The following is a 26896-nucleotide window of genomic DNA, read 5'->3' as shown; positions in this document are numbered from 1 at the left end:
TGGCAATAAATGTCATGTAAAATGGCATTCAAACTCACTTTGTTAGCATTTAACACTGAATAAAGCACATGAGGTGATCATTGTCAGTTTATCCTGTTGTTCAGCTGCAAGAAATAGAAAGTTTCTCACATATCAATTCGAGGTGTTGGTTAGAACAAAAACTCCTTTTAATTAGAAAATATTCCTTCTATCGCGTGTCGTTACTTTTATATGACATGATTGACGAAGATCTGCTGTTAGGTTCAATCGTCAGACTCACTCCTGTTGGTCCTCAATTTGGCAACCTGTGCTTGTGTTTGCTTTGACACAGGAATCCAATACCTAGTTCAACCACTGGGTGTCAAACTTACATACTGCACTTTTATTATACACTATAGCTGCGTCCCAAATGGCACACTGTACATTATGCACCTATACACTATGTACTTATGTACTTACAAACTCAACAGCATAGTATATGTATGTACTGATGACGTGTGACGGCTGCCAAATTAGTGAAATAAATGACCAAACTACCAATTAAAACCTGCCACGAGTTTAACCGCAATTACCATCGGGAGGTAGTATAATCCAAAATAAACAACGTAATCCAACATGTGTGCCCGATAGCTCCGCCCCTTCTGCTACGTGAGCAAAACTGCGACTATTGAGTGTATAAAGTGTCCAACATTCCACACTTTACCGGCTGAATGAGTGCATCATCCAGGTAACTGAAGTGCACTTATTATTTTCAGAATTTACACTATTTATACTACAAAATGGCATACAATAGTGCATAAGTATGCAATTTGGGACGCACCTTATAAGTTTGGAATCAGTACGATTTTTTATATTTTTAAAGATGCCTAGTCTGCTCACCAAGACTGTGTTTATTTGCTAAAAAATACAAAATCTTAAAATTTTTCTGAAGTTGTAATAATAATATTTTACATTTTACAATATTTTTAATCAAATAGATGCAGCCTTGGTGAGCACAATAGTCTTTTTTTAAATGTTTTAAAATTCTCCTAGATCCCAAACTTTTAACCAGTATCTATTCTACTATGATGAAAAATATGATTCATTTCTGAAACGCTTACACTCTGACTCACCTCAAGGCAAGGCACCCACTGTGAATGCTTTGAAAATCAACTGAATGCGCATGAATCATTTTGTAATTAAAGGAACATGTACAAGATAATATTTACTTCACACGCATCAATAACGGTCTGCGCTAATGTATGTATAGCTATGTAAGAACATTTATCTGCTGAAGAGCATGCATTGAAGTATCTAAAAGTAAATAATACGTGTGAAATATTTTCTATGGTGTGAATGTGAAACTGATATTTTATTAGCAGACATATTCATTCTGTGGGCAAGGTTGTTCAGATCAAAAACTTTTTAAATTATTAGGGAAACTGTTTTCAGTGCAACAGATGTCCTGAATGTGGTATATCGTTCAAAAGTCTGAGGTCAGTGAGACTTTTTTTTAAAACAAATGAATGCTCTTATTCATCAAGAATGCATTCAATTGGCCAAAAGTGACAATAAAGACTTTACGTTGATATAAAAAGAGCATAGCATGCATGCTGGTCTATGAAATTTATATTAATCTAAAAAATGCAGAACATTTCATTAAAATATTAAGCAGCACTACATTGATGAAAATAATAAAAACATTTCTTAACATCAGAACATCAAAACATCAGAATAATGACTGAAGGTCACATAACATTGTAAAAAAACTACACAGATATTCTAAATTGTAACCTTTCATATTATTATGATTTCAGTAGATTTTCTGTTTAAATAAATTCAATCTTGGCCAGAAAGAGAGAACTCTTGGAAACAAAAGGAACAAGAAAACAAAAAGAGTACAAACATTTGAATAGTGGTACATAATAGAGCTGGGTCAAAAAACGATATTATCGAATAGCGCTAAAACTTGTCAATAACAATGATGAGCTCTGGACTTTTTAACTCTATGTTAATCTAAGAGCCAATCACACAGCAGAAATGTGTGACAATTGGAATCTAAAAGTATGTTGATATTAGAGATCATTAGAGAATTTTGTCACCGAATATTTATCGGCTGGAAATAAGTTGTGCCATATAGACCATTTCAATGTTCATGGCCCATGAACATTTCCTGCTTGATGTCAAACTATTTCATATCTGTAACAAGAGGCGATTTAATCATATTTTAATGTTAAAACAGCTATTGTAACATTATTTGTCAATATGTAGAATGTTTTGGACCCTCAGAAGCTATGGAACTTAAAAATGTAAAACAGGAAATACATCAGGACCATTGTTATGGTTTACATCCTTCAAAATGGTCTATAATGGACCCTCTAATTTTTGTGGCTTAAATCTTTTTACGGTACTCTTTTAAATCTGGAAGCATAAACAACTTACATGGAAATATATAGCATTATCGTTCAATATGGAAAAATAATTTTGGAGATTGCATTTTTGCCATATCGTCCAGCCTTAGTTCATAATAATCCATTTAAATACTCCAAAAAAATATACATGATTTAAAGCATCTTTATGTTGAGAAAACAAAGTGTTAATCCTTAAGATACTTCAAATGTAAAAGTTTTGTATAGGCCTAACTATGATTTCTAAACTCAATGAACAGAAGGAGCAAGCTCAAAATGATACATCCAGTCTATTCATCTCTTCCTGAAATTAATCAGTTGTTTTGTCAAGCAATTTGTAGCAATTGTTCCCTAAATAAGTCCATTTTCCTGTTCAATATATTAAAGGCACAGCATGCAGCACCCACCGACTGTGATGACTACGGCTATATAAATATGTGAATCAAATAAATCAGTGTTCTGTTTTTTGCCACGTTTGATAGCGTCACTTCCTTAACATGAGTGTTTGTTTGATCCTTCACAAGTACATTTGTAATGCTGGAGGAAAGGAAAGGAAAACTACCAGTAAAAAGTATGATTTAGAATAAACACTCATACAAACTGTATAGGCTTGGCTATACACTATTTAATAAATGGTTACCACACTGCAAAAACAAAGATATAGAAATGATCTTAAAGGGATTATTCACTCATAAATTAAAAATTACAGTTAATTGGCTCGCTTTCAATGTCATCTAAGATGTAGGTGACTTATTCTTCTTTTTCTTTTAGTAATAAGACACACACACAAAAAAAAAAAAAAAAAACGTATCATCTAGAGCAAGAAGTATTAATTTAGTTTTGCCTGTATATGTTTTATTGACTCTAAAAATTGCCAGTAGTCTTTGAATTGCATTTATGAATCACCAAGCAACATTGTTTCAGTCAAAAAAGCATCTTTAATTGTTTCACTGAAGTAAAACCTCCAGCTTAAATGGCTTGCGAATGAGTAAATTAACAGCAATGTTTCATTTGTGGATGAACTCATCCCTTGATATGACAAATGTATAGATGTAAATGTAATGACTATCTAATAATGGCTATTAAACTTAATTCCCTTTTTGGAGGACAGCCATCATCTCCTTTTAATCACATGACCACCTATATCCTCAAATGAATGTCTCGGAATAATCTCAAGAGCCCAGACGGTTCCGTTCGGTAGTTACAATCTGGAACATGTGTTCATTATCAACATGAGCATCTCAAACCGGCTCAATGGCCTGCGCACGCTGTGCTGGGGTTTGTAAAGCAATGAAATACCTGTGTATAATGTGCTGGATGGAAGAGGATGATTTATTAGACAGGCGAAAGTAAAAGCTGCCCCAGGGACAGAGCGCAAGGACCCATCTGCTCATGGCTGTTGTTGAAGGGGAGCCCGCCACCCTGCCACACGGCAAGACCTCCGTTTAAACAGACGCATTTTCCCCCCAGAGCTGCCAATCACACAATACCACCCACCACCAGCCCAGTGCCGACTCTGATTGGTTATGGCACTTTACATGCAAATTTGACAGTGTATTATTAATGGGGAATACTCTTCTGGCCACTTCGTTCCGGCTGCTCCCTTAAAGGAGATTATGCAGTTTAAATATTTTATACAATACAAATACTTGACTATAAAGCAAGAGATTTACATATTATATCTATAATATATACAGTATTATCTGTAAAAAAAGATGTCTGATTTTAAAAAGTCTGTCAAGTTTAGAGTGAAAACATGTTAAATGATTACCCAGCTAGCCATAATATGTGATTGTTATGTAACTGCAATATATTTTGTGACATCATAACTAATTACATGGTGACAACCGGAAAAGTTTATTATTATTTACATATTGTAGAACTACAGCATTTGAGAAACCGTTTTTTTATTTATGATATAATACAATAATTATATTATAATAAAATACAATTTATTAACTAATTCTGTTTTATGCAGGTAGTAAAATAAAAACGGTTTCAATTAATTTTGTTTAATGCAGGTAGTAAAACATACACTACTTAGACATCAACTGTATATTAGGAAAACCAATGTATTCGATTTTGGTTTTACTGCAGCTCTAGGAATTGTTTTCAAACATAATTGTAATAATTGTTTTTTTTTTTTTTACATTCCATCTCAACATTTTTAGTTTATGTTTATTCACTATTGTTCAAAACTTTGGTCTCAGAACGTAAAAAAAGAAACAAGTACATTTATATAGAAAGGATACATTAAACTACATTACATTTTTAATTTCAACACAATTTTAATGTAAAGTCAGTTTTATTTAGGCAAATAATTACAAATTGGAGACTGGAGTAACAGCCATAGAAAATATTACAGGAATAAAATAAAATACATAGATTTATCTGAAATGAAATAAAATAAATCTTTTATTTTACATTACAATAATATCTCATACTGCATTTTTATCAAAAACAAATGTAGCCTTGAGGAAAACAGTATAAGAGCACAATTTTTGTAAACCATACTATTTAAAAACCCCAAACATTTGTGGTGTGTGTATTTAATCATATCAGTGAGGGCTACACGATATTGGAAAAATCTGATAATTAGATATTTTATTTTTCTGCAATAACTATTGCGATATGAATAGTTTCACAAGATAGTCTGATTAGCACTATTTGATGGTTTTCTGAGGAGTCTAACAGTATTCAGCTCCAGAAATTTAATAATCACAGTGCAAAAAATGATTTTCTTACTTTGCTTTGTCTCATTTCTAGTCCAAATATCAAAAGAAATTCTTAGAGCAAGTAAAAATATTGGTTTCACCTTCAGAAGAAATAATTAAAAGCGGGGATCTGGCACACTGGAACAAGCTTCCACCCCATATTCTACACGCTCCAACTTTATCTGTTTTAAAAACCTTCTGAAACTGCATCTTTGTTCTTAGCAGTTGAGCCTTTTTAATGTTGAGGGGTTTGTCTTATGTTTTAATTGTTATGTATGTGCTGTAGGACTTTATTTACGTATTTTAATTTATATTGATTTTGTTCAGCTATTTGGGCAACGCTGTGTTGTAAAAAATGTGCTATATAAATAAACTAACTAACTAACTAACTAACTAACTAACTAACTAACTAACTAACTAACTAACTAACTATTACTGAAACAATATATTGTGCAGCCCTAATATCAGTGTATATTAAGAGTTTATTTACCATTTCAAAACTACAAATTTAAAACTTCACAACATATCTTTCACAATCGTCTATGTATAAGATATTTCAAACTAAATGTTTTTTTTTTTTGTCAAAAAGACTATGTGCAACAAGCTTTACCTCTCATAGAACTATTCATAAATAAATAGCACATTTGCTAGAATACGATAACCTGCAGAAATTAGCAATTGCTTTGTACTGGCTTTTTTCTGATGCACTCAAGACTATCACAAGTCATCTTTCAATTTAGTTAGTCATCTACATTAGCCGGCCATATTAACATTATCTTGGTGAAAAATCAGCAGGGAAAAAAAAACAAATGTTAAAGCTTTTAAGGCATGCACAAGACCAACAAATCTAATAGCTCTGGGCTGAAAAGGGAAGTGATTGCTCTTCGTCAAGTGATCTTAAAACTCTCTCACGCTGACCCACGACCAACAGGCCACCCTTATGGTTGAGCCCTGCGCCGACTGCAATATCCAACACTTGAATAATGCATCATACAAATACAGCAACCGGATACATGTATGTGTATAAACGAGCCTCCAGAGATCAAGAAGGATGCCCAGGGGTCAGCAGAAGTCAGCGGGGTCAGCTGATAGGAACAGACAGCAGAGGGAGGGGTTAAAAACACCCTTAAAAGGTCACAAGGCAACGTGCTGTGGCTCAAACCATCAGGTAGACAACAAAGAGGAGCGACCACACACCCGTCCCACCCCCCCGAAACCCAGCGTAATGTATTCTGCCGCATTTTCATTCCCTTGCTGAAGTCAGAAACGGACGATCCCTGCGCCTCCTTAATCATCGTCCAATAGGACATCAAACGCAAGCCGCTATTAATCTGACATTTAACTCCTTTTCAATTATAATCTTATAAAATCGCATTTAACTGCTTCAAGCCCGTGATCAGCGCCGCACGGCTAATCCAATTTAGAACAATGCAGGTCATCAGCGGCCAAATCTGTCCGACTACATCTCTCTAAAGCCCGACGGCTCAATTCTGATGCTCTTTTATTAGTTTGTATTGTTTATTAATGATCATGCTTTTGGCCTCCTCTCATCTGCATGCAGGTGACACCCTGCTATCTCCCTCTCTCTCTTTCTCTGACAAATTGCTGCCTATGCAGATAAAGAGAGCAGGGACAGCCTGGCATTTTCCTCCATCCCGGCTCCTCTGTGTCTTTAATGAGAATAACAGAAAGAAACGAGTCCAATCACCTGGTTTCTTTCATTTGCGGAGGGTCTGAGTGGCTCTGTGGGATGTGTGTGTGTGGGTTTCAGGGATTCTTTTGTCTGGCAGCGGCGTGTGTGAACACAAAACACAAAGAGCAGACGTCCTTGGGAGACGGTCTTCTCTCAGCCAGGGCTGGGCGTTACCTTTGTCCCGTCTCGCTTTTTTTCATTTACTTGATTAACTTTGCTTTCATAATGATACGCTTTTGGGTGGGAGAGAGAATGAAAGGAGCCTTTTATCGCTTTAACTGATTTATGTTCACGTGGCGTGAACCTGCGAGCCAGAAGTGCGGGCATTTGCTGAGTGACTTTATTAGCGAGGTTAGCCTGTTAGCCACCCGGCTGTATACAGAGTTGTAAATTGTCTAAATTAAGACGTGAAGGGGGTAAAGTCTTTAAAAAATCATTAACTCCAGGAGGAGAGAGTTTATTTTTAATGGCCTGCCGAAGGGAGTCAGACTACCTGGGTGTTTTTTTCTTCCTCCAAGTTAAAAAAATGGGAGTAAAACTAAACAGATAGTGTATTAATATATCGGCTGGTATATCGCGCAAATACACATGCGCACGCACATGCCTAATGTACCTTCAATGATTGATGCTTACCTTCAGAAGCATGGTGTGCTGTTTTGTCAAGCACAGAGGCACTGAAATATGAATACAAATGAACGTCTTTCCCTGAGACCGCTTTAAAAAAAGCATGAGGGCAACTTGCTTTCCTGAGCTTGTAAAAGGGCTTTTGTAAGGAGATTGGCTCCTTCCGGCTGCTCTGAGAGATGAGAGATCTTCTAGGCTGGGTTACGGGGAGGCTTTTTGGTACCAGGGCCATTTAAAGCTAATCCAGTTAGCAAGCCAACCCTTCCTGTCTGACTCTTCAACCTTCCCTTCCTCATATCGGCAAGCCGGTGTCCTTGTGAGAAGCCGGCGCTGTAAATGTAACCCTTGGGTTTAGTTGGCAAGTCCAAAACAATTAACCTGATAAATGGCGTTTGCATCGCACGTACAGTAAAAATCAATACACCTCCCGCAAAATACCCTTAGTATTGATATAATTGGGTTAGACTTTTCACAGCACCTTTTCTCCAATGATTCATTCAGCAATGGGGAAAACGTGCATGTAGCATCAACAAAAAGAGTGAGGTGGTCATGGTATTTCCTGAGTATAAATGATTGATTATGTGTCTGCGTGATTGTTTTGCATGTGCGGCTGCAACTGGAGATAGTTCTCTGTGTCTCGTCTTGTTTGGCCTGCAATTAGTTCCCCTCCTTTTTCCATCTTTCATCTCTCTCTGCCCATATTTAGCATGGCAAGGACAGCGACATGGCTCATATGCATGAAGAAATAAATTTAAAGACTTTTAAATAAATAAATAAAGGGAGGAATTCTAAGCATATAGAAGTGCTGCCATGGAAACTGATCAAGATCTGCAATACTGAAACTGATTTAGAGAGAATAAAAAACAGATATACATTTTTCATCTGGTCAGAAATGTATGTGTGGTCTGAAAATTGATAAAGAAATGGAAAGAAATCATTTTAATATTTGAAAAAATATATATATTTTTTCTGGACTAGCATTTATATGTATTCTAATAATAATAATAATAATAATAATAATAATAATAATAATAATAATAATAATAATAATAATAATAATAAATAAATAAATAAATAAATAAATAAATAAATAAATTTATTATTTTTCAAATTTAATTAACTAAATATAATTTATTTTTAGGGCTGGCAGATAATGGAAAAATCTAACATTGCAATATTTATTGCGATAAAGATTTTGAGAATACAATTTCACCGTATGACTTAATATTACTATTGGAAAGAATTTATAATGTTAGATGGATTGGGATGATTCTGCAGTGGGAGTGGATTTCCATAAAATCTAATAAACAATCTACAACCTTTTTGGGGCCCCCCGACACTTTTCAATGTGGTCTGCAAATACAGCCTTAGAATTGAAAAACTTGTGCTTTTAAGCCTTTAAATGCTTATACGTGGGTAGCACAATGAAACTTGGAACAAGGAAGCAATGAAACTTGCAATAAAACACCAGCACATTTTCCAAACTGCTCTTTTTGTTTGCATAAAACTTAGAATTTTGCTCATTATACAGTTATTAACATTTTTAAAGTATTTAAATTCGAGATTCACAGAAGTTATTTTTGACACATTACTTAAAATAATTAAAAGGGCAACCACTGGCAAACACTGTTCAACCCTGCAAAGTGACACCCAAAGTGTTTTATTGTTTCCCGAGTCTAACAGTAGTCAAGTACAGTAACTGAATAATAAAAATACAAATAATTAAGTTACATGTCTGATAATATTTTTTCTTCTGGAGAAAGTCTTATTTGTTTTATTTCGGCTAGAATAAAAGCAGTTTTTAATTTTTTAAAAAACATTTTAAGGTCAAAATTATTAGCCCCTTTAAGCTATATTTTTTTCAATAAACAGAACAAACCATCGTTATACAATAACTTGCCTAATTACCCTAACCTGCCTAGTTAACCTAATTAACCTAGTTAAGCCTTTAAATATCACTTAAGCTGAATATTAGTATTTTGAAAAATATCTAGTAAAATACTATTTACTGTCATCATGGCACAGATAAAAGAAATCAGTTATGAAAAATGATATTTTAAAACTATTATATTTAGAAAAAAAATAGGGTGGGGGGGTGGGCTTATAATTCTGACTTCAATTGTGTGTGCGCGTGTGTGTGTATATATATATATATATATATATATATATATATATATATATATATATATATATATATATATATATAATTCTAAAAATAAAATACAACCGTCTAGACACAAACTTTTGTTATAATAAAACATCTTAAGATAATAATTATTAATTATCATATTTAGCAACTTTATCCAATTCAAACGCCTTGATCTATTTTTTCCTTTTCATTGCTTTATCGAAAAACTCTGGCAATATCAACACCCATTTATTTGTTTAAGAAATATCCTATTTTACTCAAAAGCAAATGATTTTCAAGTGCCAAGATTGCATCAGAAAGTGTTTCAGCACAAGAAATCATGACAGCGCATTCACAGTTCACACATCCATCCGTCACAACACACGCAAGGTCACAAAATCTTTCTGAGCTACGGGTTGAACATTGACATCTGTCTGTCACGTCGAATCCTGAGTTCTCACATCCAACAGATGTCTGGGCATGTTACATGAGCTTTCTGTCTCTGACCGCCTTCTCTCGCTCAGTCGGATCAATAGTTTCCTAAGGAAGCACACTGTATCATTTCAACGCAGAAAGGTGAGTGTATTGATAATGGTGCCGTTACTCTACTAAGGCATGTAAGCCTGCACGCTTATACACAGATCCATTCACGCTCAAACACTCACACAAAAACACACCTTGTGAAGCCCCGATGAGGATTAACATCTTGCAGACGGTGAGCTTCCACTGCAGAATATTGATCCTGCAGGAAAACCGGGAAAACACCAGGACTGACACACATGATATACATACAAAATTATGGCAAAACACGGTTGGTGAGCTCTCATCTAAAGCACGTACATAAAAAATGCTAGATAAAAGGACTGTGAAAAAAAAATGTGAGTGCGGATGTGATCGAATCACTGGAAGGACAAACAGACTTTTTGATATCACTTTCTGTTTGTGATATTACACCCCACTGTCAGCCACAGGCTAAAAAACATAAAGCATTCTGTTACATGAAGACGGGCTATGATCAATGATTCTGACTGGACCTTCATTGATCCAGAGGCGAGGGGAGGGGAGCTATTTCTGCCTGCCGATGCCCCCTTTTCCCTCTCCGAAGAGCAAAGAAACCAAATCTGCACGTTTGGTTTCCACCCCTGCCCATTATTCCACACAGAGCCCAGAACAAAAGCCAAAAAAGAGGAGACAGACAAGAGCGTCCCTCATCACACATCCAGCAGTCCAACTGCAGGAGCTTTAAAGGTAAAGTGTGCCCTTTCTTTATTGTGTAAATGATGCTGATTGTCAAAATCAGTTCCTTTGTTTTGTGGAACACAATAATTTCAATACAATGCAAGGCTGGGTTTGTCAAGTTGATAAAAAACACAAATAAAGTACAACTACATATGTACAACTAAAATCCTTTTTTATTCGAAATAAATTAAACATTACCTGGAATCTTTTACTTTTTTATTTCATTATTTTAATTGGTAACACTTCATTTTGATGGTCCATTTCAGTATTAGTAGACTGTCTGCTTAACATCTGCTGATACTGCTCCTTCAACAGACATTAACTGACTATAAGAAACTTTGCAAGTGCATGTCAATTTACACTAACCCTAACCTAAGAGTCTACATATAATCTAATGAGAATTAGTTGGCATGTAGATGCAATGCAACTTAAATTCAACAAACAGACCTTCAAAATAAAGTGACCTTTTAATTTTCAGCTATAGTTGCCATGGATATATTTACTATTTTCAATTAAATGAATTTTAAAATAACTGACATTAATATTATATACAGTTGAAGTCAGAATTATTAGCCCCCCTTTGAATATTTTTTTCTTTTTAAAATATTTCCCAAATGATGTTTAACTGAGCAAGAACATTTTCACAGTATGTCTGATAATATTTTTTCTTCTGGAGAAAGTCTTATTTGTTTTATTTCGGCTAGAATAAAAGCAGTTTTTAATTTTTAAAAATTCATTTTAAGGTCAAAATTATTAGCCCCTTTAAGCTATTTTTTTCGATAGTCTACAGAACAAACCATCGTTATACAATAACTTGCCTAATTACACTAACCTGCTTAGTTACCCTATTTAACCTAGTAAAGCCTTTATATGTCACCTTAAGCTGTATAGAAGTGTCTTCAAAAATATATAGTCAATTTTTTTCATTCATCATGGTAGAGATAAAATAAATCAGTTACAAGAAATGAGTTATTAAAACTGTTTAGAAATGTGTTAAAAATATATTCTATCCGTCAAACAAAAATTGTTGAAAAAATAAACAGGGGGACTAATAATTCTGACTTCGACTGTATAAGTATACATCTTTTAACAACTAATGAAACAACTAGGGTGACTTTATGACCAGAAAATGCCCTTTTTTGGGACAAAAAAGTGTCCAAACAGGACACTAAAAAAAGTTGTGGAAAATATATTAAAAAGCCTTAATTGTCAATATTTTTTCCTCATTTTTCCAGTGCCTTGGACTGACTTTCTGATGAATCTCTTACCCAAAGAGCACCTACACATTATTTTACCTACTTTTTGTCTGATTTTTATTTAATGTTATCCAACGGAAAAGAAACAGTATCATGTAAAAAGTGTTAAATAAAACATTACATCTGTTTGTTCCAGTAACAGTTTCATGCTGTGAATGCAAGTGTCAAGTATTTACAAGCGTCCCTTTATATTAACCTTTATTTACATGAACCAAAATACCTTTTTTGTTTCACGATTGGGACAGAGGGGAAGATGGATTGGCAACGGACTACATGGTGAAAATCAAACCACTTCAAAATTAAATTTTTTTTTTTCTTAACCTAAATCTCAAATATTGCATATTACATTTTTCTACATTTAAGAAAAGTTAACATCTTTTTTAATCATTAAAGTCATTTTGTCAACCCTGTCAACTACCCTCTCACAGAATGTCACAACAATCACAATATTTCACTGAATGATGTGAGCATTTATCAGTAGGCGTTCTAGATTAATAACCATGAACGTACGCACAGGCGTCAGTACAGTCACTAGGAAGATGAAACACTTCTGGAAATGAAACTTACTGCATGTATCTGTTAACAGTAGCTGATTACCTCCAGCTATTCCGAGCTGATCAGACTTATCTTTTTACAAACATAAAAACCAACATCAAGTTCAATTTTCTTCAAATTTGCCAATAAAATGTCTAAAAAATGACAACTACACATTCCAGTGGAAAAAGAATGATATTTTTATGGTATACCACTACAAAAAGATTTTCTGACTAAAGCTCCCATTAACGTTTCTTTAAAAAAAAATCAATGTAATATTAACAGGTAACAAAAAAAAAAAACACTGTGCATCGTGAAAGAAAATGCTTTCACGGTGAATATAAATCACTAGGAGCTGAGTGAATCCACTTTCCAGATCAAGGCCAGTTTTTCAGAGCACACCAGTCCAGCTTTTGTACTGTACTGTTGTTCCTGGAGATCAGCATGTAAACCAGCAGCTGCATTCCCAATCAACACTTGAAGCTGCTTATCAAATGCTTTGTCCTGTGATGAAACTGCACATAACTGCACAAAAAATATCTATATTTTCCTTTAACTGCGCAGATTATGGTTTTAGCAGCTCTGAAAATGGACTTTGTGAGAATAAGCAGATTTCTAGCCATTTCTAAAGCTTTATAGTGAGCTCTACGATATGAACACTTTATGCATGAAAGTTGACGCACTGAACTAAATAAAAAAAAAATTACATGACATGTACACCAATGTTAAAAAGTGAAATCTGTATATTTTATGTAAAATTCATCAAGACAGCATATTTTTTCTTAAAACACAGTAAAATTGTATTTATAATAAACGTTAATATTATTACAATTTAAAATAACTTTTTATTTGAATACAATCTGAACAATTACTATTTAAAATATGAAAAAGTCATTTTTTACTGTGATGGCAAAGTTAGATGTTCCAACACAATCTCACGGCAATTCGTAACTTTTTGATTTAGTGGCTAATTCGTACGAATTCGTACGATCTAATTCGTACAATTTAGTACGATTTGCTCATCCCCAATGACGGTTGGGTTTAGGGGTGGGGTTAGGTGCCACGCCTCCTTTTTAAAATCGTACAATTTCGTACGACTGAACTCATACGAATTCGTACGAATTAGCCACTAAACTGTCAAAACGTAAAATACCTACGTTTTCTCGTGAGATCAGGCTGGATGTTCAGCATCCTTCAGTTTTTAGTATCATTGTGTAATATGCTGATTTGATGCTCAGTTAACATTTCTTACTATTTTGGGAAAAAAAAAAATTTTCAAAAAATATAAACATTCTTTTTTCTGTGACTTCAAAATAATGATTAACTGTTAAATAAAAGAATTTATTTTAAAAACTTACATTCTACAAATGTGTCCTCTATTACCCCTGAACCAATCATAATGTTACAAGTGACTTCATGTATAGACCATTTCAATGTGGCCTTGTCATTGGCCCATGAACATTTCCTGCTTGTTATCAATCTATTTCATAACTATAACAAGAGGCAGTTCAATCATAACTTAATGTTAAAACGGCTATCATAATATCAATATGTGGCTTTTTTTGGATTTTTGGAAGCGATAGAAATTAAAAATCTAAAACAGGAAATAATTTGGGACCATTGTTTTTGTTTACATTCCTCAAAATGGTCTATACACGAACCCCATGCTAAGGCTCAAGATCCCATACTGTGAAAAGATTACTGTCATTAATTTGATATTCTCTGTAAACATCTACTTATTGGTTTATTTACTTACATTTATATAATTCTTTACCCTAATAGTATTACTGATATGCTTTATATGATTATTAGGGGGCAGTTCAATCCGCTGCGGTGACCCCTTATGAATCAGACTAAGCTAAAGGATAGTGAGTGAGAGAGAGTGATTATTACTAGATATGTGAGGTGTGGTGGGCTTGGGATAGGCTAAGTTCTGTAAAGCTGATAATAGTTTTTTACTTCTAGAATTCGTAAAAACTCAAGTGATTAATACAAAATGAAACCAAAAAAAAATTGAAGTTGACAGTATTTTTTTCTATTTGTCCATCCAAGTCAAAGAATATGTAAAAGGAATCTAACTTAAAGCTCCCATGAAATTAAAATAAAGTTTTTTAGATGTTAGTGGGATCAGTATTTTTCATTTTCAGGATATCTATAAGCTAGTGTGCTCCAAAACAGTGACAACATTTGTATTTATAAGATAGAAAACTGATATAAACATGTAAAGCTTGTAAAAACATGTAAACTATTGATCACTTCTGCCCAAATGGATCAACGGTTTTATTCACGACACCTCACACTACAGTTTCACATCACATCCTAACCAATCAAATGCTCTCTAGTATCTGACATGCCCCGCCCCGTTAAGCCACTTCTCATTTGCTTTTCATTTGATGCGCTTGATCTCGACCACTCTCACCGGCAGAGTTGTGATAAAACAAAACACTACTGGCTGTTTTTTTAAAAGGGGGAGGAGCTACTCTATGTTGCACCCTCTCATCGTGTTTCGGTTGAGATTACATCAAACATCGAATCAAAATGCATATTTCAAAGCACCTCACAGGAACCTTTAACACTACTTGGTTCAAAATCGCTTACAAACTTAGTGAAGATATAGATGACGGTTAAACATTTCTACATAATCCATGGATCACAAGCATCTGCTGTAACAAGCAACTGTGACCCTTTAACCTCTCATGACTAGTAAATTAATAGGCCACAGGGAAGCCTTGTATAATCACACTAGTGTTGAGCTTACTGAACCTCGATTACATGTATGTCACACGAAAGCCTTCAATAGACACAAAACAGATGGAGTAACAAAATGCAGGAGGCTCCCGTGCATGTTATTGTTTTTACCTCAACATACCTCGACAATGTTCATGTGAGTAGGTGCAAAAAGTGCACAACACAATAACACAGCATGCTGATTAAAGCAACAGAGACATTTCTAAAAATATATTGTATCAAAAAAAAAATCCAGGTAAACCAGTCAACCATCATGACATCCATGCAGCTCATTAGTAAAATAAATTAGCCGCAGTTCACTAGCTCACTTCAGCACAGGCGGAAATAACCTCGAAAACCGAATACCCAGAGTGGTTCGTTTCTAGCCATGATAAAACCGCAGCTTTAAATCAATGGCTTATGGGGGTTGGAGGAGGGTTACTGTACCTGCTCTGCTTCCTGAATCAGAGCCGCTCCAAACATGTGATCTCTCCCCCTTCTCTGCAGAAGGCATGATTTCTCCCTGCTGCACTACTAAATGAATCAAATAGGACAGGTTTGTGTCTCATTTCTTCGTGTTATCAAAAAATATTCTGGAAAAACATCTTGACTTTAGTGCAGATACTTGATTAAAGGGGTGATGAAATGAGAAATCAAATCTCCCTTAATTTTTTGACATAAAAGAGGTCCTGTGAGCACAAATATATGATAACACAATTTTGGATTTAACTATGGCAATGATATAATCAAGGTTCTAATTTATTGCTCTTCAGGTGGTTGCTGTTTTTTTTTAATCAGCCTGCAACGTGATATCATTTATAACAAGGCCAAACAGTGTGTGGTTTTAGATTTAAGCCAGTCAGCAAGGTATACCAGCCACACAGTCATATAACTAGACCACTAGTGTTAAACAATTTGGCAAGGTAGCCCAGGCACACATAGTAGAAGATGCGCTTCAAAAATAAATCTTTATTTGAGAGGTGTTTATTTCATTCTTAATCATCTCACTTGTGGATATGTGCATGTTTGCTAATGCAACTGTTTGTTTATCACATTTTTATTGGTTTGTTTTGTCTTCATGTTCTCCTGCTTTGTTGAGGGGTTTCAGGTGTTATGTCTGCAGCAGCAGTGTGTGAATATACAGTCTATGAATATACTGGCAGTAGCAAGTCTCGGTACTTGTAATAATCAAAGCAGCAGCAGCGTAGCAGACCTGTGTTACCAAACACATCGACATTGCCATACTATACTAAATCTTTCAGAGAGAATTCAGCGACAACATTAACAACTTAAGTGAAATACTGAACTGAATCAAAATCGAAAACATATCAATAAGAATCTATTTGAAATGAGTACTTAGTACTGCTTTACATTGCTTTCTTTGTGGTCAACTTGTCTACACCAGACCTGACCACGATTGCATCACAAATTCGTTTCTCTGTTAGAAGTAGCATAAGTGCTTCTGTACAGCTAGAAATTCAGGGCATCAGGTTTCAGTCTTGAATTTGTTGAATAGTGCCGCTCTGCATCCAGTGTACACACAATCACTGATTATGATTGGCTAGGTTGTCTTTTGCCATGGTTCAACATTCCAGATTGTGTTAGTAAAACACTGTTGTATATGTTCACTTCATGTTACAATGGATTCATCTTAAAAAAAAAGACAGAGCTTGACTAAAAATAAAAGATGATGCATTGCCAACTATACTTGGATCTGGCAGTAATGTCACAACACACAAGTGTGATCAACAGCCATACATCACTTTAACAGCCCTATAGCTAGTCTAGCGCTGGTTTGCTAAGTATTACGTACATTATTTTAACCCAAATGAATGTATTGTTTTCACAGCACGTCAAACCTGCTTTCATCTATTTTAATAGGAAAAAACTCTCATCCAGTTTTTTAGATATATTAAATGTGGCATGACTAAATTATTATATATTATAAAGGTTTTTGATGTACAAACAATTATGAATTGTAACATTATAAGTGCATTACAACATTAAACACAGACCTCAAAGATAATAAAAAAACTGAAATTCAGCAGATAGAAATTCAACCGAAAAACTTCCTTGCCAGATTTTGATGTGATGTCTGCTGTGTCTGATATATTCTACGTCTGATACAAGAATGTGCCTTTAAAAGCGGATCATCTGTAGAGTCATTAAACAAACATTCAGGCATTTTCTTCTATTCGATCAAGTGTCTCATGTTCCCGTGAAGCACATAAGTCTTTGATGTGTACTCCTGCTGAGATAAGACAAAAACATACTCTCTTCTTTCTTCTTTGGCATAGATGTTTTTTTTCTACGACACATGCATTGCTACTTGAATTTTAAAGTGAGCCATGTCTTGACAAATGTTGACAATAAAGGCTTGCTTTATCGCCTTTTATGCTTGGAGAATCTCTTAACAACCAGCTGTTAGTGTGAAGTGAAATAAGATTGCAGATTTCCTGATGTCCTCACAAACTGTTAAACTGACCATCAGTGCAGTATATGAACGGTAGCGTATATATAAACCAGATTACGCTGCAAAAAAATGTCACTCGAAGAATACTGATATCTGAGATGACCTCACTTCCTGTAAGATATACCTTGGAGCAACGGCTTTATCCAGGTCAGCAGAGACCGTGCAGTTTATGACCTCTGCAACCGATCTCAGCCCTTTCTTTCTGTATGCAGTGACCAATTGATGTCTTCCAATGCGGCTTCTGCAGCCGAGCACTATTGTCTGTAAACGACCTCTGCTACTGATCCCGTCATCTCTGCCTGCAGTGTCCTAGCCTTTCTGTTAGCGTGAACAAAAGGGGCATGATCAATTTGGTCTGTCAGGAACACTAGAAGAGGCTCGGCACGGGATGGAAACTACAGAAGCAACTCTTTCAGATCAAACATTTAAGGGAAAACTGAAAGCAATGAAAAGAGTAATGACGATCAAGATTTCTGGTTTGTGGGAGCAAGAAGCACTCAGCAGTATTCAAGCGCAGATGACACACAAAGCTTGGAGAGGTCAGACCCTGCATTCAACAGACACACGGATTACTGTAGGTCCCACTACTGCTATTCTCCTCTAATCCAGTCAGTCACAAATCTATCTCAACGATTAACCCCTTTCCCTCCTCCACCAACAATCCCACAAATAAAACACAGATTAAACTCCTTGAAACCTTGCTGAAAATACAAGCATTGCTGTTTAGGGAAGTGAAGGGCAAGGAATTTAGCTATTTTAATTACACTTCTCTTAGTACGTACTGTAATATGGGTCAAATTCAGTGATGGTATAGTTAGTTTAAACTGAAAGTCTCTGTCACTTTGTTTGGTGCCTGGATGGCTGTATTCATATTTGTAATAAGGCTGGGCAATATAACAAAAACGTGGGATCATACGTTATCACATTTCCTGATAACTATATATAGTACCGTTCTGTCATTTTAATACATTTTCAAAGGTTTATATAAAATATAAAACACCTAGTTCATTTCATGTGGTAAATTTATATAATATAATATAATATAATATAATATAATATAATATAATATAATATAATATAATATAATATAATATAATATAATATAATATAATATAATATAATATAATACAAAGTATAACACAGTTTAAAATATATACAAAAAATGTACTCATTCATATGTGATTAAATTAAGGGGAAATGTTAATTAAGAATGCTGAAATATAAAATTTATATTTATGAAACATAAAAACATTTAAAAACGAATGATTGCAGCCCCTCATAAATATAAGCTATTGCTAAATAAAATAAATTCAAATATAATAAAAAACATTATACTTTCAAACTTTCGTGTTATGCTGTTATTTTGTCTGCATCCCTGCAGTGGAATGTTCCATTCCAGACATCTAAATACTAAAATTGTATGATCGTAAACAATGGACTTTGCTACACCATGAAATAAAGGACAGTGAAACAACAGACATTTTATTTTGTCCATAAAATATATATTGCCACATCACGTAAACCTACACTGAATTATTTGGACAAAAAGTTTCTGAATTTTCAAATACCTACAATATAACATATGTCAAGTTGAACATGTTCAGAAGGTGACTCAACTGAACCGTTTCAACTGATTCACCAAATGAATAACCAGTATAGACTGATGTGTTTGAATGTGACTCATCTGTGAGTTGCTTTGACTGATTCTATAAAAAAGAAAAGATGAGAGTCAATCATCCGTCGGACTACACTAACTCTTTGTTGCTGTCCGCACAAGAGTAAATATATTTTGATGAGAAATCATTCGCACATACTGTACACTCACTGGCCACTTTATTAGTTACAGCTGTCCAACTGCTCGTTAACGCAAATTTCTAATCAGCCAATCACAGGGCAGCAACTCAATGCATTTAGGCATGTAGACATGGTCAAGACGATCTGCTGCAGTACAAACCGAGCATCAGAATGGGGAAGAAAGGTGATTTAACGTGGCATGATTGTTGGTGCCATGCGGGCTGGTCTGAGTATTTCAGAGTTTGGGATTTTCAAGCACAACCATCTCTAGAGTTTACAGAGTATGGACCAAAAGAGAGAAAATATCAAGTGAGAGGCAGTTCTGTGGGCACAAATGCTTTGCTGATGTCAGAGGCCACAGGAGAATGGCCAGACTGGTTCGAGCTGATAGAAAGGCAACAGTAACTCAAATAACCACTTGTTACAACAGAGGTATGCAAAAGAGCATCTCTGAATGCATAACACTTCAAACCTTGAGGTGGATGGGCTACAGCAGCAGAAGACCACACCGGGTGCCACTCCTGTCAGCTAAGAACAGGAAACTGAGGCTACAATTCACACAGGCTCACTAAATTGGACAACAGAAGATTGGAAAAACGTTGCCTGGTCTGATGAGTCTCGATTTCTGCTGTGACATTTGGATGGTCGGGTCAGAATTTGGCATCAACAACATAAAAGCAAAGATCCATCCTGCCTGGTATCAATGGTTCTGTCCATCCCCTTATGACCACATATGCACATTTTCTGATGGCTACGTCCAGCAGGATAATGCGACATGTTATAAAGTGGAATCATCTCAGACTGGTTTCTTTAAAACAAGACAATGAGTTCACTGTACTTAAATGGCCTCCACAGTCCCCAGATCCCAATTTAATAGAGCACCTTTGGAATGTGGTGGAATAGTATATTCGCATCATAGATGTGCAGCCGACAAATCAGCAACTGCATGATGCTATCATGTCAATATGGAACAAAACCTTGGAGGAATATTTCCAGTATCTTGTTGAATCTATGCCTTGAAGGATTAAGGCAGCTCTGAAGGCAAATGGGGGTCCAACCCGGTACTACTAAGGTATACCTAATAAAGTGGCCAGTGAGTGTATATCATCTTATTAACTGCAAACCTAAAACTCAGCTAAATAAAATCATTTTTAGAGCTGTTTAGTCAGTAAATATAAAAGCAAGGTTAACCTGGCAAAATATGAGCACATTTTCTCAACTTTCTATTGCTGCATTAAGTTCAGATGACAAAGTCACTTTGAAATCAAGCATCTTTATGCTCATAAACAGAAAACTCGAAGCCAACTTAAATAAAATCTAAAGTAAACATATAAAAATATTCCCACTTGATTGAAATACCAGATGACAGGATTTTGAATGCAATCCATGATGGGCAGAATATACAGATGCCATTCAGCCAAATAAGCACCAGCTTTCTTTTCAGCAGAGAAGTCGCTCTAAGGACCGCTTTCAGACTTTGAATTAGTACAGAAAAGCACAGGCTGGCCTGCAGGGAGGCCTGACGTTCTGCTGGATGAGTCTTACATACAGTGAAGTGCTGGAAAAGCACAGAGTAGCAGAGAGGGCATTGGGGAGCCTGTGTGTCATATCCTAGATTCCTCCCTCAGGTCTAGGCACATGTTGCCCAAGAGGAAACGAGCCGTGAAAAGACAGGAAATTACACGGTGGGGGATCCATCCTCAGCAGAGCATCTCATTGGTTAGCTGGATGCTCACATGGACTGTGAAAAAAACAACAATAACAATCCAAACAAACATACTGGGTTTGGGCACTTAGATGTAATGATAATAGATTGCTCTGTAGCACAGATGCACAAAAACAAGCAGGAATGATTAAGATCAAACCCACTTTGTCTACTTAGGTAATCGGAATGCTATGACAAATCAAAAATTTATAAGGAAAATTGGTATGTAATATGAATTGCACTGCTTTATAAAACTGTAATGTGACATTTGCATAGAAACAGTGATATTTTTCAACAAAAAAGTGAAAAGATTTCAAGACAGGACAATGTGGACACCATTACATACTAAGACCCAATCCCAATTCTACCCCTTAGCCCTTCCCCTACCCCTTGTTTTGCGCATTCACATGAAGGGGTAGGGTGTCCCAATACTCTTCAGCATGAAGGCGTAATGCTAAAGGGAAGGGCTAGATAGATAAACCTGATATTTTTCAGGACCACACTCGAAACCAAGGCTGCGTCGAAATGGCATACTTCAATACTCTACAGTACGCTAAAAACAGTATGTGAGCCAAGTAGTATGTTAAAATTCATAGAATTCAAAAATCAATGCGAGAAGTACCCGGATGACCTACTACCTCCGGTAAGATTCTGAAGTGTGCATTGGATGGATGCCACACTATCCCATGATGCCCGTATGAGAGAATTCATGAATGGGAGTGAAGCGAAGCAACTGACACGAGTAGGTCATGTGATCATGACAAAATGGCGGATGTAGTACATTCGAATTCTATTTATACTGCTCACATTAATACTATATATAACATACTTTTCTAACTGCTGAGTAGTACGTTTAAAATCAAATGCAGTACCTACTGAGTAGTAGGTGGTTTTGGACACAGCCCATTGGGTTAAAAAATTTCCCAGAATACAATATCTACAACAGCAGCATGGCTGCACACAGAAGTAAAGAGATGTACAAATTATTATTTTTTGTCATTTTTACAATCTTTTATAATTAACAAGCATATGTTTTAATCCATTCATAATGGCGTTTGTGTTTTACCGTAATGCTTTAAAAAAAAAAAAACGATACAGAAAACCCTAAATTTCACTATCTATAATCTAAAATAATAACTCTTGTATAGTAGTCCTCTTGTATAGTAGACACTTGAATACCCTGTCAGAAAAGTCTAGGGGCTGGGAACGAGCTTTTTACAGTGTCTGGTATGGCCACGGTGTAAATACACAGTACAGTTACGATCTTATTGTGGCATTATATCATTATGATAACACGATATCGTTGCCTTCAGTGATTTCCTGAGAATAAATACAAAAAAAACGCACCTGCAGTAACTACAGCAGTCATCATCGTCAATGTCGTATGAAGTACGAGCTCACGATGACGTGATGATGTGTGTGGGTGTTATAGTGGTGTCCAATTTCTTAGGAGTAAAATTTGAAGCCCACTCACACTCAAGGGCCAAGGGGAAGAGGTAGGGGTAAAAAAAAAAAAAAAAGAACTGTGATTGGGCTTAACAGTGACAGCAATCAGCTTTCAATATCAGTGACAAAAAAAGACAGGACTAAAATGGATAAAGAAAACAATAAATAAAGAGTAAAGCTATAGATATATTTTTGTTCTATTTTTGATCAATAAATGTAGCTTCATTCATTTTCTTTTCGGCTTAGTCCCTTAATTAATCTGGGGTCGCCACAGCGGAATGAACCGCCAACTTATCGAGCACATGTTTTACGCAGCGGATGCCCTTCCAGCCGCAACCCATCTCTGGAAAACACCCATACACACTCATACACTACGGACAATTTAGCCTTCCCAATTCACCTGTACCGCATGTCTTTGGACTGTGGGGGAAACCGGAGCACCCGGAGGAAACCCACGCGAATGCAGGGAGAACATGCAAACTCCACACAGAAATGCCAACTGGCCCAGCTGAGGCTCGAACCAGCGACCTTCTTGCTGTGAGGCAACAGCACTACCTACTGCACCACTGCATTCCTCTAAATGTAGCTTTGGTGAGCATAAAGTTCTTTCAAGATACAGTATATGTATAAATCAACGTGTATCATTCTCAATGTGTTGTTTAAAGGGTTTGTTCACCCAAAAATAAAATTCTGTCATCATTTACTCACCTTTCTCTTGTTCAAAACCTGTTTGGGCTTCTTTCTTCTGTTGAACAGAAAGAAGATATTCTGAAAAATGCTGGCAGCTGAAACCCATTCACTTCCATGGCAATTTTATTCCTACTATGGATGCCAATGTGCAACTAGTCTCCTTCAAAATATCCTCTTTTGTGTTCAACAGAAGAACGCATAAATGTTAAAAACCGCATGAGGGAGAACAACAATGATGTAATTTTAAGCATTTTTGTGAACTATCCCTTTAATGATAGTCATTTTTCAACATTCACAACAAAAATGTGTGTATTACTAGAGCAAATGGCATCAATTTAAACTTCACATTGACTTTAAGATACAACACGTCCCATCTGCAATGATGTGAGAACAAGTGGTCATACAGACCCATGGGACACTAAAACAGTGGCGCTGAGAAAGACGCGCATCGCGAGGCTCCAGATGGGAATTTTGATGCGTCTTGTAATAGCTGGAGAAGAGCAGAGGATGGTACAGACCCTCTCGGAGAGCCAAGAAGCAAAAGAGACAGTCATTGGAATACCGCAGGGACAATACAAAGAACAATAGATTCAAGCTGAGAAAGGACAGAGGGGGAGAGAATGAGGAGAACAAGCAGAAGTGAACGGGAAAAAAATGGGAGAGGATGAGTTTGACTATTTAGATGCCTATAAAGCACGAGGAGGAGGGAGAGAAGGAGCGAGGGAGATCCTCACTGCCGAACAGCTTGGCTTTAGGGAGGGATTATGGCTCACAGAGCTTCCCTTCTGCTGGACAGTGTGACGTGGGGGTCAGGAAAAGTGATTTTATTTTGGTAGGCTTTATCCTTGTGAAGCTCTGGCAGAAGGCAGAGGATGATAAAGGCGGTTTTAAAGCCTTTAACCCTTCGTCAACCCTCTTCGCTCTTCATTTATAAAGCCATTAAACATAAAAAACATTCAAAAGGCTCTGTAAAATGTGAGAAACAGTGCTAAAATATGGATTGTGTATCATGCCAAAATGGAGTGATGTGGAAAAAGAAGTAAAGAAAAAACTAAATTTTGGCATTTGACTCAGTGTCACATTTCTTCGGTTCTTAGACGCCCACATCAGTCTGCAAACCACCTGCCAGAGGCACAGAAGAGCAGAAGAGACAGAAACAACTCCGGAATATCTGCTGAGCTGTCTATTAATTGTGCAAAACGATGCAGAGTAACTTTTTTTTTTCACAATACTTGTTCACAGGAGAGTACAAATGTCTATCAAAGAAATAAAAGTGTTTTTATTTGAAAGATTTTTATACTGACTCAATGCAGTAGTGTGTGAAATGGTATCATACAGACCCTAAAAGGATCATCAAAGGCATAAACCTCTGAAATGTAATGATGCAAAAAGCACTTTGTGAGATTTGTAAGTTAGTAAGCAGTTCTCTGGTTTCAGGCCATCATGCCATATAACGACGACAGCCTGCAGAACCAGCTTTGCCAGATCTACACAAAACCCACAACAAAACGCTTCAAAGTGCATGCCGGACACATTATAAAGCAGAGTTATCAAATAAGAATAGTTTTTGACTTAATCATATTCTGCAACATCCTAATCAGCAAGCATATTGTTTAAAACAAGTTTTCATAGTTAAGTGCACATTTATAATTGTTCAGCAAAAGCACATTGAGGAATTTCATATTTAATCCAATATATCATGTTGCTTGTACAGTTGTCCAGGAAAATTCTTACCATTAAAACTTCAAACTTATTCTGATGTGAATCCATTCATATAACATAAAATGACACTATATTACTATAATATCAGTTATAAATAGCTGTAATTTGTACAAAAAGCTAGAACAATGTCAAGATCCATAAACAATTTCCAAAACAGACAGAAGATTCTCATATTTATATGTTATTCTCACATTTTCCTATATCTGCAGTGTTATAAAAAGAAGAGGACTTCGCATAAAGTCTACTCAATGTCCTCATATGTTTTCCACATATATGGCACATTCTACCAGAAATGTACATTTTCACTTATAAAAAAATGTGACAGGACATGATCTAAGCTTGTCGTCCTCAAAAAAAATGAGACAAAAACAAGCGTAAAATCATACAAATCAATGATAGAACACATCCTTGACCATTGACAGCTTCTCCATCAAATGATGTCACTTCCGAGTCATAGCCTTGCACACATTTTGTTAAATTTAATGCAAATGTGACGGGACTGGCAGAAACATGGGGACAATTGTAAATTCATTTGTATTACCTATTTGAAGTAATTATTTGAGGAATTTATTTATAATTTGATGCTTTTAATCAATTGTTGTGAATGATAACAACTTAGTATTTTTCTAAATAACAGTTTTTAGCATAACAAAACTATTAGTAGGTTCAATTTGGCTGTGGACAAGGACGATGACCGGGTTTGTACAAATTCTAAAGTCTTTTTAATAAAAAAAATCTGAGAACCAAATGAATGACATATTCCTTTACAAAACAACTCACATCAGTCCATTTTAGAAATGTTTGGAATGAAATACTCTTTATTCACTGTATTAATGTTTTTATTTCAGGGACAGATAATGTACGTTTCTGTTAGAATGTCCCATATATATATATAATAAATAATAAGGGAAATTCACGCATCTGTCAGCATACGTGCGTGGATGATCAATAATGCATCAAGCGTGCAGATATGACAGCCACAACTAAATAAAAGCTGACTAATGGTAAACAAATCTTAAGCGTCTACAGTCGCTATCCTGTTGCCAAGGTATCCCTACTGCGACTCGTTAAACATAAAAAACTCACTTCATAAATAATACTAAATTCCGTCAGCAAATTATACAGTTAAACTTGACCGGCAAATGCGCTGCGTGTTTGTACAGGTTATAACCATCGTAATGAACCACACTCGTTTTAACTGTGCAACTTTACATATGTCATAACTCCGAATTAAAAGCCTAACGTTAACTGAACAAGTAAACACAAATAACGACCTTCTCACGCGCTCCTTGCAGCACCAGTCAACAAAACGCCGTTTTCAGCTGTAGGGAAATCCGTAATATGCTGCTATTTAAGATAATGAAGTCATGCCAGTCTAATTGAATCCTTACCTTCGCGGGTGTGTTGTTAATAATCTTCTAGGGTCTCCCCTCGTTGCAGAGCCCCTCTCCTCTCCACTCTCTCTATCCGTTTAATATCGCTACAATATCTGTGCGCGGTCGCGAGAGCCTCCCCAGCAAGCAACCAGCCCGAAGACGGAGGCGGGACCGCGCACGCCGACGTCACGCGCCTGATATAATTACTGTACAGTGAGGGGACAGAATCACCAAAATTACTTTACAGCAGTTCACATCTCCTCCTTTCCGCCTCCATCTTACTCTACTCCATTGAATTCATATTAAATTCAAACAAGAATCGGCACAGTTTTCCTACATAGCCTATATCAAGATCGCAAACTCCCCATCGTGATACTGTTCCTATTACCCAGTTAACATCACACACATG

At 35.9% G+C, this 26896-nt stretch overlaps 1 protein-coding gene across 2 annotated transcripts in view; it reads right to left on the bottom strand.

Moving 5' to 3' along the window:
- The window catches only part of nol4lb (nucleolar protein 4-like b), a 128239-nt gene extending 101645 nt beyond the window's left edge, over window positions 1-26594 (bottom strand). For both annotated transcript variants that reach the window (XM_056449508.1, XM_056449509.1), the window contains exon 1: window positions 26503-26594. The gene's annotated coding sequence lies outside the window, so the exon portion shown is untranslated. The remainder of the gene's footprint in view (window positions 1-26502) is intronic.
- Window positions 26595-26896: the final 302 nt, after the last annotated feature.

The sequence above is a fragment of the Danio aesculapii genome, chromosome 23, assembly GCF_903798145.1.
Source record: "Danio aesculapii chromosome 23, fDanAes4.1, whole genome shotgun sequence".
Taxonomy (NCBI): domain Eukaryota; kingdom Metazoa; phylum Chordata; class Actinopteri; order Cypriniformes; family Danionidae; genus Danio; species Danio aesculapii.
The sequence above is the reverse complement of the archived record's forward strand: the minus strand, read 5'-3'. Positions and strand labels throughout refer to the sequence as shown.